At 51.6% G+C, this 15894-nt stretch overlaps 1 protein-coding gene across 14 annotated transcripts in view; it reads right to left on the bottom strand.

The window, feature by feature from the left end:
* Positions 1 to 15636, bottom strand: part of EPB41L1 (erythrocyte membrane protein band 4.1 like 1) — a 116123-nt gene extending 100487 nt beyond the window's left edge. For all 14 annotated transcript variants that reach the window (XM_054573814.1, XM_054573803.1, XM_054573818.1 and 11 more), the window contains exon 1: positions 15511 to 15636. The gene's annotated coding sequence lies outside the window, so the exon portion shown is untranslated. The remainder of the gene's footprint in view (positions 1 to 15510) is intronic.
* Between the last annotated feature and the right edge of the window lie 258 nt (positions 15637 to 15894).

Raw genomic sequence — 15894 nt, forward strand, 5'->3', positions numbered from 1 at the left:
GGGCTGAATCTAAACAAACAGAAACAGTTCCAGCTTGGCCATCCACTTATTGTGTGATCCTAGGCAGATCATACACACACACAGTTCTCTGTTTCTTCAGCTCAAGAATGAGATGGTTGTACTGAAGAGTGTTCCAGGTATAAGAGACATAAAACCATTCCTCACAAGCTCCTGTCTCCTGATCCTACAACCCCAAAAGGTGGCCTCTTAACGCTGGCTCCAAGATTACCACAAAAGGGTTGGGAAGTCCTGCATGCAGGTTCTGACTGTATAGCCAGCTCACTTCCCCTCAACAGGCCTCAGCTTCCTCACCTGTAAAATGGATACATATCTTTGCCAGATCACCTACAGAAGAGGAAGTTCCAAGGAGCTACCTCAAAGGCAACAAATTCCCTGAGGTAATGAACAAAACATCCCCCAAGTCCCCATCCCAAATATGGCCTCAAGCTCTTTTAACTTCTCCTTTCCCTCTGGTTCATGTCCCCTTTGGACAAACAGAACAAGAGAATCCAAGCTGATGAATGCAACAGGAGTAGCAAAACCCCTTACAAACTAACAGCAATAGCCACTGCCACCACAGCTAGTACCTGACTGCTCATAGGGGTGGGCCAGGCACTGGGCTAAGTACTACACTTGGACTAAATCTCAGGTCATCCTCCAATCAACAAGGTAAATCCTACGATTAGCCTAAATTTACTGACGACAGACCAATATTCAGCAAAATGAAATGACTTGCCCAAGGTCACATACCCAGCAAGTGGGTAGCATGGCCACCTAGGTGCAGCCTCTTTTTTTGACCTCAGAAGTCTTCATCTTGCCCTGACTGGTGTAGTTCAGTGGGTTGGGTGTCATCCTGCAAACCAAAAGGTCGCAGGTTCTATTCCCAGTCAGGGCACATGCCTGGGTTGCAGACTGGGTCCCTGGTTGGCGGAGTGCAAGAAGCAACCAATTGATGTTTCTCTCTCACATCAATGTTTCTTCCACGATTCCCCTCTCTCTAAAAAAATAAATCAATAAAATCTTTTAAAAAATAAAAGAAAAAGAAGTCTTCATCTTATCCTTGATGCTATGGATGGAGTTTCCAGGGTAACATTCTACATGGGGCATAGCCCAGATCTAGGGGGGCAGTAAATAGGGAATATCTGATCTTTATCCCCCCAAACCTCTCCAAATAACTGTCATTATAGACTTGTATTATCATTTAAATGTGTCCAACTCAACTCTCTAACTAGAACAGCACTGTCCCATAGAAATATCATGCAAACCATATACGTAATTCAAAACTTTTCAGTAGGCATATTTTATGTTATTCTTTATTTATTTTAGAGAGAGGGGAAGAAGGGGACAGAGAGAGGGAGAGAAACATCAATGTGAAAGAAAAACATTGGTTATGTGCCTCTAGTATGCACCCCAACTGGGTACCGAACCCACAACTCTGGTATGTGCTGTGACTGGGAACTGAAATGGCAACCTTTTGCTTTGTAGGACGACACCCAACTGAGCCACACAGGTTAGGGTGCAATAGCCATATTTTAAAAAATGCAAAGGAATGAGTGAAATTAATTTTAATAGCAAATTTATTTAACCCAATATATCAATTTCAACATAAAATCGATATAAAAATATTATTGAGGTATTTTACATCTTTTTTTTCATACTGGGTCTTCTAAGTCCGGTGTGTTGGTTACATTTAGAGCACATCTCAATTCTTTTTTTTTTTTAGCAAGAGAAAATAACCAAATTTAATACAAACATATGTATGGGAACCCTATACACATGAGAGAGTCAGAGACCACGCAGGCAGGAGAGTTTCCAGCACATCTCAATCCTGATGCTAAATTTTTGTCAGATATTTAGATTCTCCTAGCCTTTACAACTGAGAAAGTATATTCATGAATCTAAGTTCCCAGACATATGTAGGAGTTTTTCAATAACTAAATGGCATATTCTTTTTAAATATTAACTTAATTAAATCAAATAAGATTAAAAATTCAGTTCCTCAGTGGCACTAGCCATCTTCCCAGTGCTCAATAGCCGCCTGTGGCGAGCGAACACCATACGGGCAGCACAGCTCCAGCCAGCCCAGTTCCAGAGGGCGGGTGTGGCCTCCGGGACCCTAAGTCGGGGATGGGCCTCCCCAGGTAAAGATGAATCTCAAGAGAATGGTATCTTACTCACTTAACAAACCTCTACTGAGCCAGATATATAGAGTTTTATTTAAAAAAAAGTTTAATCCTCACTTGAGGACACTTTTTTCATTTCTTTTAGAGAGGGGGAAGGGAGAGAGAGGAACATTGATATAAGAGAGAAACATTGATTGGATCCATCAATTGGACCTTACGCACCCAGACAGGGGACGGAACCTGCAATTCTGGTATGTGCCCCAACCAGGAATCAAACTGGCAATCTTTTGGCTTATAGGACCTCACTCCAACCAACTGAACCACCTGCCCAGGGCTGAGCCTAATATTAACATCTACATCGATTTACAACCTAAAAAACTCAAATATGAACCTAATCTTAATATCTACATCTGAAATCTATTATATTCCCAGTGATGGTAACAAAGGGATCAGAGTAACTATTATTCAAAGAATGTCATTTTGGCTTAGAGAGGTGGGCCACCTATCCAAGGTCACCTAGCTTTGCCCTCAGGCCTGTCTGACTTGGAAGCCAGAGATCTGTCCCAAAAGCTTGACAGGGGCCCCACCTGGATCTCAGTCTTCTCAAAGAATAAGCCTTCGCCACTATTCTCTGCCTCCCCTCCTCCCTAAGGCTAGTGGCAGAGAATGGCCTAGAGCTAGACACCCAATGAAGAGGGTAAAATATAAGTAGAGCAGGAGAGAGGCAAGGCATGGCATGGGGTACACTGGGTGGTGGTCCTGTGTACAGGCCTTAGGCCACTATGATGTCATCCCTCCAACCACCATCCCTACCAGGCAGGAGGCAAAGCCCACAAGGTCCACTGGCTGCCTGCCGCCTGGGTGGGTCCCTGGGTTTGGCGCCTTGCCCTTCCCCTTACCTCCTCCAAGAGCACTCACCCAGAGGCCCTTGGAGCAGGGCCAGAGCCAGGACTCACTTCCAGGGTCACCTCAGCTGGAGTCCAGGGAAAGGGTCCAAAAGGCAACCCTCCTGCCAGAAGGAGGGAGGAACAGGTTCTGGAGGCAGATTCCAGAGTAAGGAAAAGGTGGCAGGTACAAGCCAGAAAAACCTGGGTGGCTCCGCCCCCTCTCCTGGGGAGCACAGCTAGCACGAGGCCCAGCCGGGTGCAACTCTCACCGGCCATTAGGTTTAACAATTAACTCTGAGTTCTATTTCAGCAGGAAACAGTTCCAGCAAAAAGTCCCATGGGGGTAGAGGGACTTGGAAAGAGATAGGAGGGGAAAGGGATGGAAGATGTGAAGGGAGAAAGCGGTGATTAGTGATCCCCCCTCACCTCCTCCTCTCCAGCATTTCCTTCCAACATGGGACACCCCTCACGCTAAGGCATAAGTTCCATGAGGTCAGGGGCGGTGTCCTGGCACACTTTAATCCTCACCTAAGGGTATGTTTTTATTGATTTTAGAGAGAGAGGAAGGGCTGGGAGAGAGAGAGAGAGAGAGAGAGAGAGAAACATCAGGTGGTTGCCTCCATACACTCCTGCCTGTGGATAAAATCCACAACCTAGGAAGTCCCCTGACAGGGAATCAAACCCGCAGCCTTTTGGTGTATGGGATGATGCTCCAACCAATTGAACTACCTGGCCAGGGCTCAATAAATATTATTAGTTAACAAACAAAAGGGCAGAGCGAACTAGAATAAAACAGGTTAGATTGATGGGCAGGCTGATGGAGAAGTTCAGGAAGGCAAAAGGAGGCTTACCCTTGGCTGGCCACCTCCCTGACCCCTTTGACTGCAGTTCCTCACTAACACCAAGCTGATCTGAGGGCTGGGATGGCAGCCATCTGAGGAATGCCAGGAACCTGGCTTTGAAGTTCCCCACGACTGGCTCTGTTCTTCCTAGCTATGACCTTTGGAGCCTCATTTCTTCTCCCATAACGTGGGGGTGATACCACTATGGTACCCTGTACAGAGCTACACAGGGCCAGGCTTACAGATGCTGAGATGCTCTGTGCCACTGTAACACAGTGTGGCTCTGACTACATGGCAAATAGCCTCCTCTTACCAGGCCACCCCCTCAACTCCCCCGCATCTCAGTATTTCCCTGGCTCCCGCCATAGCCCTTTTCCCTTTCTGGGAAGGGAAGCCTGGAATGATGATGGCTCCAGCCCACTCGCATCCCACTCACCTGGGACCACCCCCCCTCGACACACACACACACACACACGCACACGCACACACACGCACACCACATTCTCACACCCTGTTAACAGATTGTTCCCAATCTGACATTTGCTTGTCGTTTACACCCCTCTTTGGGTCCCCTGGCCCCCTGCCCACCCTTTTGCCCTGAACCCTAACACATGGCCCACCTGGGGCTGGCCCGGAACTCACTGCGGCCTAGGCGCTGAAGCAGGCTCCCCTTCGAGAGCCTCTGCTTCCCCACTGTGAGCACAGGGGTGTGGAGGGTAGCAGCAGGAGGTGGCGTCTCTTGCAGGCCAACTCTGATATTTAGGTAGTCTGACATTTCTGGGATCAATTTAACTTTAGACAGACCTCGGCTTACATCTCCACCTTGGCCAGGTGAGCAGGTTGCCCTGTTGTAATGGAACAGACTCTGTGGGGAGCCTGCAGAGCCGCCCCAACCCTTTTCAGCTCAGCTCAAGCCTGGGCAGAGGGACAAAGGCCCTCCCCAATCTCTGGTCCCCACTATCTCCCCAAGAAGGCCCTCATTTTTCTGCCCTACCTTTCACTCTCCAAAACTTTCCAGTCTTCTCTCTCTCTTGTTCTCACAGAGGCATCATGGGCCATTGATCCCCCCCAATTCTTCTCAGCAAAACAAAGCCTGAAGCTCCCCCTCTACCTGGGGTGTTGACCCTGAGCCCCTTCTATGTGGAGATTCTGGAGCTGCCTCTGCTTCCACTCTGTACTTTCCTGCATCCTTCCTACATCTCTCCAAGTGTGTGCCCCACTTCCCCATTCCAGGCTGGCGCCCCCTCCTTTACCTCCATGGGACTACCTGCCTCCCTGCCTCAACTCACTCAACCGTGTCTCTGCCAGGTGCTGCTTGCTGTAACAGAGTCTGGCAGCCCCTAGTTGACCTTATGGCCCTGGGCTCCAAGGAACTCCTGCAATGATTTCTCTGTCATTCTCACCGCGCCCCCCCTCCCTGCCCCAACGATGCTCAAAACACAGGAGGTGTCTGCTGAAGCACCAATAATAATAACCATTAACTGAAAAATAATGAATTATAACCATTTATTGACCCTTTGTTCTTTACAAGGCTCAGATCTCAGCATTTTACACACATCATTTCAGTTAACCCTCCCAAGTCCCCAACAGACTTGTTATCCCTGCCCCTTTGTTTTAAGCTGAGGAAACTAAGACTCAAAGAAGGGAAGTGACTTGCCCAAGGTCACACAGCCAGGAGATGACAGCGTCAAGACTGGAATCCTCCTCCAATCCACAAATAAAGGAAGCGATATACATCATGGCCTGCCAGTGAGGGGCCATGAGGAGAGGGCCGAGGCTCCAGAGAAACCAGCCCAGCCAGGGCCAGAGGGAGATTCTGCAAATAGAACTTACTATTCTTCTAATAAGCACCCGCTCTGCGCAAAGCGCTGTGCTAAATGCTGGGGAGAAAAAAATAATGTAGGAGACACCCCTAGGGCTCACAATCTAGCAGGAGAGACAAGCCATGCATGTCCTGGGATAAAGTGAAGGCCGAGGAGAACTTGTCCCCAGAAAAGAACAGAGGAGGGAAAGACAAGTTCCTATTGTAGGGGTGGGGATGGGAGGGTTCACAAGGCTTTGTAGGACAGAGGTTGGTACCTGAGCTGAGCCTTGAAAATGCAGCCAGGATTTCAAAGGTGATTGTGGAAGGGGGGTGGCATTCTTGGCAGGGAGGAACCCAGGGACCTGTGGCAAAGATACAGCTAAGCACTGGGCGTGTCCCAGGAACCTCAGGAGACACATTCTCCAAACCCCTCCCCTTGGCACTGGCCCCAAGTGTCCAGCTCTGAAGAGAGGCCATCTTGAGCGTCCCCAGACTCACTGGCACCAGACTTATTTATGGTGAATGGGCACGGAAAGAGAGAAAGGGCTGAGCATCCGGGCATGTGGTTTGACAGAAGGACCTCAAGGGGCTGGAATCCAGGCTCTGTATGAAACTGCTGAAGATAGGAGACACTAAAAGAAAGGGGCGGTCCCATTGAGGAGGGGGAAGCAGCAAAAAAAAAAAGGGCAAAGGATAGGAACTGAGTATCGGGAGACCTGGCTTTCAGAACCACAGATCAAAGCTAAATGGGACCTTGAGCTTATCTTGTCCAACCCCCATTTTATAACTGGAAAAACTGGGGCCCAGAGAGGAAAAGGGACTGGTCCACAGTCCCTCAGCACTAGCAACGTGCTGAGAGGTAGGAGAGATCTGTCTCTGACGCCTGACACTGCCATTAGCTGCCAGGTGCCCCTTCTCCGGTCATTAGGCTCCCACTCTATAAAAATGCCCTGAAGACAGTGGTTCCAAACCTTTATGGGTCATGACTCAGAGACTCAGGTGGTGCCTATGGGTCCTCTCCCGAGATCAAGGCATACCCTCAAATGTATGTACTACATCCTTTCAAAAGTTCATGAACCTCTGAGATCAGCATTGTCCAAGGATAACCTGAGAACCCTCTGTCTCCCAAGTCACCCTGTCAGGGAACCTGTTAAAATGGGCTGATTCCAGGGCCTCACCGCAGATCCACCCCCTCCTAGGGAGCAGCTGAGTTTGAATCTCTGGGCAAGTCGTGGAAGAGTGTGCTTTTTAGCAAACTCCTCTCTGCTGCTCCTGGGGAAGCCCAGCCTTAGGGAGCCTGGGGGTGGGGGAGGTGCTGAGCGCTCTCCTTTTAGCTGTTTCACATACTGATTTCTGCTTCCCTGCCTATGAAGAGAGGGCTCTGTGGCTGAAAGCTTTAAAGCCACTGCTCATTAATCAAGGTCCCTTCTGGCTGAGCCATCTGCTCAAGCTGACCATGGTCATGGCCATGGTGGAAGTGGGTGGAAGCAAGCCGGTTGCAGCTGCCCGGATTCTCAAGTGCCCTGCTAAGATCAGCAGACCTGCCTGGGAAGGAATCTGGACTCCTGAGCTGAACTTAGGGTGAGAGGAGGTTTCTAATCAACTTCCTTCCCTTTTTCTTTCCAGCACAAGTGTCCTCCTGCAACTGGGTCTCCCAGCTCCAGCCTCTGCCTTCCTCCCCCTCTACCCATCACTGAGCCTGATAGAGGATCGCCAAGCCCCCACTCCCAAGAGCCCTTCTGAGTAAAACTATCACCCTCTGCAGATGATAAGTATTTAACTGGAGCACTCAAGACAACCTATGAAAAACTTAGGTGGCCAGGAACAAAACAATATTCAGGAAGTAAGCCAAGTGCCTTCAGATCTCCTCTGCCCCTGAGGCAGCATCTATCCCACAGGTAGGCAGCTGCCTAGGATCAGATGAGCTCAGAGTCCTGGACAGCCCCGTGGCTGACACTTCAGTGTCAGTCTCTGAAGGGGTGACAGCACAGGCCTGGGAGGCAGGACACCTGGATTGGAGACCCTGCTCTCTAAGTCAAGAATTTGTTCACGGAAGCTAAGCAAATGTACCTCCCTCTGAGGAGCCCTAAACGTTCTCACAGACCCCACCTGGGGCAGTGTAGGAATGACGCAAGAATACCTGCTGGCTTTAGATGGCTCTAGATTTCAATCCCAGCTGTGCTGCCTGCTGGCTGAGGACCAGGCAAGCCTTGGGCAAGTTACTTATCCTTCTTTAATAAACTGGGGAGCTAATCTTTGCCTCACTGGGTAGGTGCAAGGATTAAAAAACATGGGAGTGAAATGTGCTTAACACAGGATCCAGCACATGATAAGCCAGTAAACGTAAGCAGTTGTTTATCAGCTACCAGAGTGAGCCTCTGCTGAGGAAGACTAGGCTTTCTGATTCTGAGGTGGCCCCAAGGAACCCTAAACCCACACACCTGAACTGGGTCTGAAGGCTTTGTCTTTAGATTTTCAATCTGGACAAATCACCGGCGGCAGGGGGCAGGGGGGCGGCGGCGGGGCGGGCGGGGTGGGGGGGGAGGCGGGGGAGTAGAAGAGAAGAGTGAGAGAAAACTGAGAATGGGAACTAGCAGAGGAAAATTAAGGGGTGAGGAGGATCCTGGCTCCCCCAGCTGGGGGGAAAGGAGGATGGCTTCGGGGAAACTGCCAAGACAAGATAAGCCTTCTCTCCTTTCCAGAGCCTTCCCTAGGCCCGCTGAGGCAAAGCTAAGAGGCACACCGCCTGCTGAGAGCACCGCCCTGGCTGTCAATAGGGACACTGAAGCCTTGGGTCACCTCCAGCTCTGGCTCCCCAAACTGCACTGCCTGCGCCTGGTGGCCTCCTGGGCTGAGGCAAGCAGAGAGGGCCAAACAAAGCCAGGCTGAGAACAAAGCTAATGGCCCCTCCAGCCTGTGAAGGCACTGCCTGCTCGCTCAGGACTCAGAACCCCCCTTGCTTGGGATTCTGGTCCTGACTCTTCCCCTCTGGGTCCCCACCTCTAGGCCCTGTGCAGAGCCCTCTCCAGGCCTCTGCCTGCCCCAAGCTCCTGCCTCTGAGGCTGAAATTGCAACTGGGGGAAAAGCACTGTTCAGACTGTAAACAAGAGCCACAGACAGGGTATGCCACTTGTCACTGACCCACTGTGTGACCCTCTAGGTGTCACTTCTCCCAGAGCACGTTCCCTCCTCTCGCTAATGAGGGCAATGGAGGGCAAGGCCCATCTCTAAGGTTCTCCCAACTCTGACAGCAGTGATGCTTCGTCGGATAATTCCGAGCACAAAGGGACAAAGAGGCCTTGCCTCCAGAGAGGAGTGGGCTAGGCTGGGCTCCGCTGAGAAGCCAGTGGATGTGGCAATGGCCACAGGCTATTATGATGATGACGATTATAATTAAAAATCACAGCAACAAACTCTTAAGCACTTTACAAAGAGCTTTCTCATTATCCCCAGGGAGTCGCAATCTGGTGAGAGAGGTAGAGCTGGATGGTAATTATTCACATTTGGCAGATGAGAAAAGTGAAGCGAGATTGAAGTGACTTATCCAAGCTACTAAGTGCAGAGAACGGGGAGCCGAAGGGGAAGTGATAAGTACTGCGCGCCAGTTCATGAGGCTTGCTCCCGTCTGTTATCAGGACCAAGGCTCACAACCACAGTACACTACAGGTGCTATGGTCCCCATTTCATAGAAGAGGAAACTGAGGCTGAGAAAAATAACTGATTTATACTTGAAGGCTCCTGGCTGCTCCATTGTAAAGCCTGGATGGGGACAACCCATACGTACAGGAAGATGGAAAGACCTGCACTCTTTCCATCTTCCTGTATGTACTGGGTTGAATAGTGCCCCCCAAATTCATATCTACCCAGCACCTCAAAATGTGACCTTAGTTGGAAATCGAGTCTTTACCGATGTAATTAGTTAAAATGAGATCCTCCAGGATTAAGGTGGATTCTAAATCCATTATGACTGGTGTCCTTATTAGAAGAGGAGACAACACAGAGACACACAGGGAGAAAGGGGAGAGAGCCCTGTGACAACGGAGGGCGGATGCTGCTAAAAGCCAGGAGGCCCAAGGATTGCTGGCCAACACCGGAAGCTAGGAGATGGGCATGGAACAGACTCCTCTCTCACAGCCTTCAGAAGGAATCAACCTTGACAACATTTTTTAAAAAATCTTCACTGGAGGACATGCTTTTAGAGAGAGAGGAAGAGGATGGGAGAGAGGGAGAGAGAGACATCAACTGGTAGCTTCTAGTAGGCTCCCCAATCAGAGATCGAACCTGCAACCTAGATATGTGCCCCAACCAGGAACCGAATCCACAACCTTTCAGCGTACGGAACAACGCTCCAACCAATGAGGCCATACTGGCCGGGGCCCCTGCCAACATCTTGATTTCTGACTTGTAGCTCCATAACTGTAAAAGAATAAACCCCTACCTTTTCAAGCCACTTGGACTGTGGTACTTAGTTAGGCACCCCTAGGAAATTCATACACTGTGAGTCTGTTGCAGACCTGGAACTCACATTCCAATTCTCAGATTCCCAGTCACTGGCCTTGGAGGTTAATGGAGTCCTGGGGGCCTGTGAGAAGTGATCCTCATCTTTCTTTCACCTCTCTGGACCAGGCTGACCTGAAGGCCATCCACTGTGCTTCTTCCATGTTCTAGGTCTCTACCCACCCCACTGGGCCCTTTCATCATGTAGATAAGCATCCTCTAAGCCCGGTCTCCTGGTCAACAATCTCTGCCCCTGCCCTGCCCCCATCCCCACATCCACCCAGGCCATCCTCTAAAACCACCTGCAGGGCTGTTTTTGAAATGCAAATCTAACCCTTCCCGGCCAGCTTCATCCTCTGCCCTTTTTCCCCACCCCTTGTACGTCAAGATCTTCAGCCTGTGCCAGACTGGCTCAACCTTCCTCTCAGGTCTTATCTGCAGCTACTCACCCTGCCTATCCCAACCACTCACCACCTTCTGCTCCAACCAAATGGAGCTATCTGGATTTACCCTAACAAGCCATAGTGCCTTTGCACATGTTGCTCCAACTGCCCGAAAGATAAAATGTAGCTCCAAAAAACCATCTCTCTCGTTCATGAAGCTTTTTCCTGCATGAAGAGCTATATCCTGGCACCCTGTATACTGTACATATTTGCATGTCTGCCCCCATGCCTAGCTTGTGAACACTTGTATTCATTTCTATTTCTGTTAGGCTTAGGATTGGCAAAAGGCATTCAAGAATGTTGAATTGAATTATGAAGCAGCCACAATAGTAATAATCACTAACATTTACCAAATGTTTACTATGCGCTTAGCACTGTGAAAAGCATTCCTTGTATCTTACCTCATTTTGTTCTCAAAACAACGCTATGAAACAGAAACAATCATTGGTCCTGTTTTATAGGCGAGGAAATGAAAAGATAAAGTCACTTGCCCAAGGTCACCCAACTAGTATGTAGCGAAGCCCAAATGACTCTAGAGCCAGTGCAAGTAACCAATACTAGGTATACAGTCCATCCCAACAGCCTCCTTTTACAAAAGAGGAAACAAGCAAAAAAGGAGAAGTGACTTATCCACAGTCAGTAACAAGGCATGGACTCCAATCTTTAGATTCCTTAATTCAGTGCTCAATGCTCTCTTCCTTTTCTCATTCTTGCAGGATCCTAATCCAGGAGGACACAGAAAAGAAGCTGGGCTGTGTCTCCTAAACACCTTTCTCCTGCCTTCCCGTGACAGAACTCAGCACTGGGCCTGGGCACAGCGGGGGGCTCAAATACACGGCCTGGAGACACAGCAAAGAGACGGATATATCTACTTCAAAATCGTCTGAGGCCTGCTTAGATATTACAAGGTCAGGGCTTGAGAAAAACTTTGGGTATCATTTAGTACTGTCTCCCATTCTATAAAGTTATTCATTCAAGAAATTTATTCAATACCAGTCATAAGCCAGGCACGGAGTGGGGGCACTATAAGACTGATAACCAAGTTCCTGCCCAGATGGTATTTGCAATCCAGTGAGAGGAGACAAAACTAACAAGTTCATGTAAAATTACAAACTCTCATAAGTACTATGAAATACAGGAAGCTCTAAGTATGTCTAAAAGAAAAAACTGACTTAGCCTAATGAGTTGGTGAAGCCCTGTGTCCCCTGAGAAAGTGACTCTTGAGCTGAAATCTGAAGAGTGAGAGTTAACTAAGATCAGAAGCAGGGAAAGCGTATGCTAGACAGAGGGAACAGCATGTGCAAAATCCCAGAGGCAAAAGAATGCCTGCTGCCTAAGATGAACCAGAGGAAGGCCAAAGTGGCTGGTTTCCAGAGGGATAGACAGAGACTCCATCCTGCAGGTCTAGTAGGTCAAGGTAAGGAGTGGAGAAACTGAGCAGAGCAAGAGTCCCCTTGTTCCAAACTTGGCCCAGAGTAGACATTGTCAATGAGTCATTGCATTATTCAATGAAGGAGTAATTTGTCCAAGGTCACAAGGAAGACCTGGAACTTGAAGCCAGTACCGCTAGCGCCAGGTTATAGAGTTGTAGGCTCCCTCAGGTATGTGTGTGGGAGGAAGCAGGGGAGGCCTTCCAGGCGCTTCAACCTATAGGAGGTTCTGGCTCCCTGTCTGCACTCCTCTTGAGCTCTAGAGTACACCAGAATCACCTGTGTTTGAAAACTGACTGCTGCGCTGCACCACCGAAGTTATTGATTCAGTAGGTCTGGCATGAGGCCCAAGAATTTACCTTTCTAAAAAAGATCCCAGTTGATCCTGCTGCTGCTGATGGGGTGACCATAGTCTGAGAACCACTGCTCTAGGCTAGCGTATAGAGGGGCTGAGGAGCTGGGGACTGAAGACCACAGCCAGGATCCTCGGGGGGCTAAAAGGGTGGATTCCTAAATCTATGTAACAATGAGACAAACTCTAGCACTCTGAGAAAGAAAAGGGGCCTCAAAATCCAAGAATCCAACCTAATAGCTTCTAAACCAGGGAAACTGAGGCTTAGGGGGTTCAGACTGACATAAGAGAAGCTCAATAAAAATGTATTGAGTGAACAGGTAAACACACAAAGGGTTTGACCAAAGTCAGAAAGAGACTGGTTGCTCAGATTCCAGGGCTCCTGAGCTCCAGGCCTTTCTTGTCCTGGGAAAGGAATTCAGGGAAGGGGACAACAAGCTCAGCTTTTCCCAGCTTCTGCTGCCTTGGGCAGGGAAACATTTTAAGAATTGCAGAAATCTGCTGTTGGCCTCCAATCCTATCACCCATCACCCTCCTTCCTTTCACACTCCCAGCTCCCTCCCTTTACACTCCAAATCCTGTGCACTTTATCCTGGCAAACCAGGCAGCAGAGGGGGAGGTGAAGTTATAGGGAAAAAGAATTCCAAGTGAAGGAAGAATTCTTGCACTCGAATATACTTCTTTCAGAATAACCCCTTCCTCCCATGAGTCTCAGTGTCTCTCTATCCTTGTATCCAATCTTACCCCAATCTACCTACTAGTTTTTCTAAAATAGAGTGGCCCTGAACAAAATTTTTCTATCTTATTCCAGTTGGCAGCAAAATGCCACTTCCCTTGCAAACGCACACGCAGCCTCACTAATATACAATCAGCTATACGTAGATAAAAGCCAATATACCAAAATTTAAAAAAACACATATGCATCAAGAAATACATTATTCGCTGTTCACTGATAAACCATACCTATGCACGCAAATGCACAAGAAATACACAGGCAGAACACACGCATGCACACAGACTATAGGTCTAGAAATGCAGGCACTGCATCAATAAATGGGGAAAGGGGTATTTACATACCCAGAGACCTCTCTCAAAGTACAGGTCTCCTGAGGGGGGGGGGGGGGCATGGGCGCTCGTTAAGAGAGCTGGCTCTTTAAGAGAGTGGCTCTCCCTCCTCTTTTCAGGGCACCTCAGATGTGGCTTTACTCTCAGTGCAGGGATGAGGAGGGAGTGTGGTTGACCTGGCCAGACCAGTCTGGCTCTGCACGATGGTCCCAGCGCCGAGACAGGAAATGGATTCCTGAATCCACTGGGACACCACCAGCCCGGGGTCCGTTGTCGTTGTCGCTGCCACTGCCACCACCGCCCCCCACCACACACACACACACACACACACACACACACACACACACACACACACACACACACACACACACACACACACACACACAACCGGCTTCGGGCAGGACACGCCCTCCGCTTCAGCTCAACCGGGTATGCGGGCTCCCGCTGTCAGCCACGCTCCCTCTTGCCCTCAGGGTGTGGCCGCCCACCTGCTAGCAGGGCGTCTCCGCCCGGCGAGGACGCTCCTGGGCCACCGCCACCCACTGCCCCGGCCAGGTGCCCAGCTCCCAGCGACGGCAGCGCCTCGGCCACCGCCCCCACCCCTTCCTCCCGGCAGTGCGGAGACAAAGCGGCGCACACGCACACGGGGGCTACGCGGGTGCACACCCAACCTCGCACGCGCACACACGGGGAGTCACACTGGCGCTCACACAGTGACACACACACACCCCCCGCCACAGGCTCCCGCCACAAGCAAAGCCATTGGCACACACCCTCACCAAGATGTACACACACTCGGCTACACATTAGGACACACCCTCTCAGACACATTCACGGAGGGAGACACACACACCTTCACCCATCCAGGCGCGCCGAGACACACAGGGTACACACACAGATGCACACAGATGCACGCCCGGCGCACACACGCACGCGCGCACACATCGAGCATCCACTTACACTGACCCACGTACACTCGCGCACTCACAGCCAACACACACCCGGCGACGTAGACCCAGACACACAACCAGCGCCAGTATCTGGTCAAACGAACCGAAGCCAGGCTCCTGCCTCGGGCGCCCGCCTCCCACTCCCGTGGCATCCAGAACCCTGGAGCTGCCCGCCCGCCGGTCACAGCTCGGGGACCCGGGTCCGAGCCCAGAGTCCTCCGAGATCACCCCCAAAGCACACGCACACACACGAGTTGGGCCGCGGCGGGGTCTCCTGGCCCGGAGGAGCGCAGCGGAGACGGCTAACCTGGCGGCGGCGCGGCTTCCGGCGCTGTCGGTCCTCGATCGGTGCGTCCGGCGGCCGCCCGGGTGGGCTCCGCGGCGCGCTCGAGCTGCGCAGAAAAGCCCCGCTCGCTTGCGCTTTCCCTCCCACAGTGCTCAGCCCCCTCGCCGCCCCCACCCCGCCCCCTACACCCGGTCTCCCCCGTCCGCCCCGCCCCGCCCCGGCCGGCGTGCCGGAGGAGGCAGCTGCGATCTGGCCGCCCAGGCAGCCACGAGCTGGCGAGCAGTGAGCGGCGAACAGCCCGGGGGAGCTCCGGAGCCGCCGGAGCCGCCGGAGCCGCCGAAGCCGTGCTTCGGGAGGAGCCGCGGCGTCCCGGGGAGGAGAGGAGGGGAGGGGGCTGAGCCCCGGGAGCCCGCCTGGCGCTCGTGGCCCGCCGCCCGCTTCCCCACGTGGGCCCCACGCCCGGCGCCTACCTGAGCTGCCGCGGAGCTCAGAGGCCGGGGGCCAGTGGTGGGGCAAGGAAGTGGAGACCCCAACCTGGGCCTCGTCGCCCTCTCGATCCCAGCCGGTGGGCTCGGGCCCAGCCCCGCCCCCGCCTCCTCCAGGGTCTCCGCCAGCGCCGACCTCGGTTTTCCCTGGCTGGGACGCCTCGGCTCTGGGCCCGGTGCCCCGGGCTAACCCCGCAGCCAGGCGCCGAGCTCGCAGGCCTCCAACACCTCCAGCCCGGACCTGGCCGACGCCCACCAGCTTCCCCACCGCCCTCCCATTGTTTCCATGGCGGGAGCTCTCGGAAGATCGCGCCACGCATTCCAGCCCCCTCTCAGGTGGCAATACCTCTATACTCTATGGGGACACTCGAAGCGCTGGCCCCTGGCTCTGGACCACCCTCCACAGGCGCTGGCACACCCAAAGTAAAGAGCTTTTCTAAATAACCACCACAGCCCTTGTAGGCGCTCTTTCAGGAAGGGAGGAACTAACCCAAGTTCAGCAAGCCCGAAAGAGCAGCGGGAGAAGGTGGGGCACGGATTAGTCGTCCCCATTCCACAGATGAAGAAACCGAGAGAATTCCTGCCCCAGGGCTCCTGGGACGCGCAGGGCCCGCCTGAAACAGGGGCATTGATGAGCCTGGCGTCCTTTGTTGGGCACTAAATAAAACATGGGGCGGGGGAGCAGAGAGTAAGTGTCATGCATGCACTTTTCTGGGTTTTAATGGAAGTC

The sequence above is a fragment of the Pteronotus mesoamericanus genome, unplaced genomic scaffold (genome assembly GCF_021234165.1).
Source record: "Pteronotus mesoamericanus isolate MK-2021 breed Mesoamerican mustached bat unplaced genomic scaffold, CSHL_Meso_final contig_25, whole genome shotgun sequence".
NCBI classification, from domain to species: Eukaryota; Metazoa; Chordata; class Mammalia; order Chiroptera; family Mormoopidae; genus Pteronotus; species Pteronotus mesoamericanus.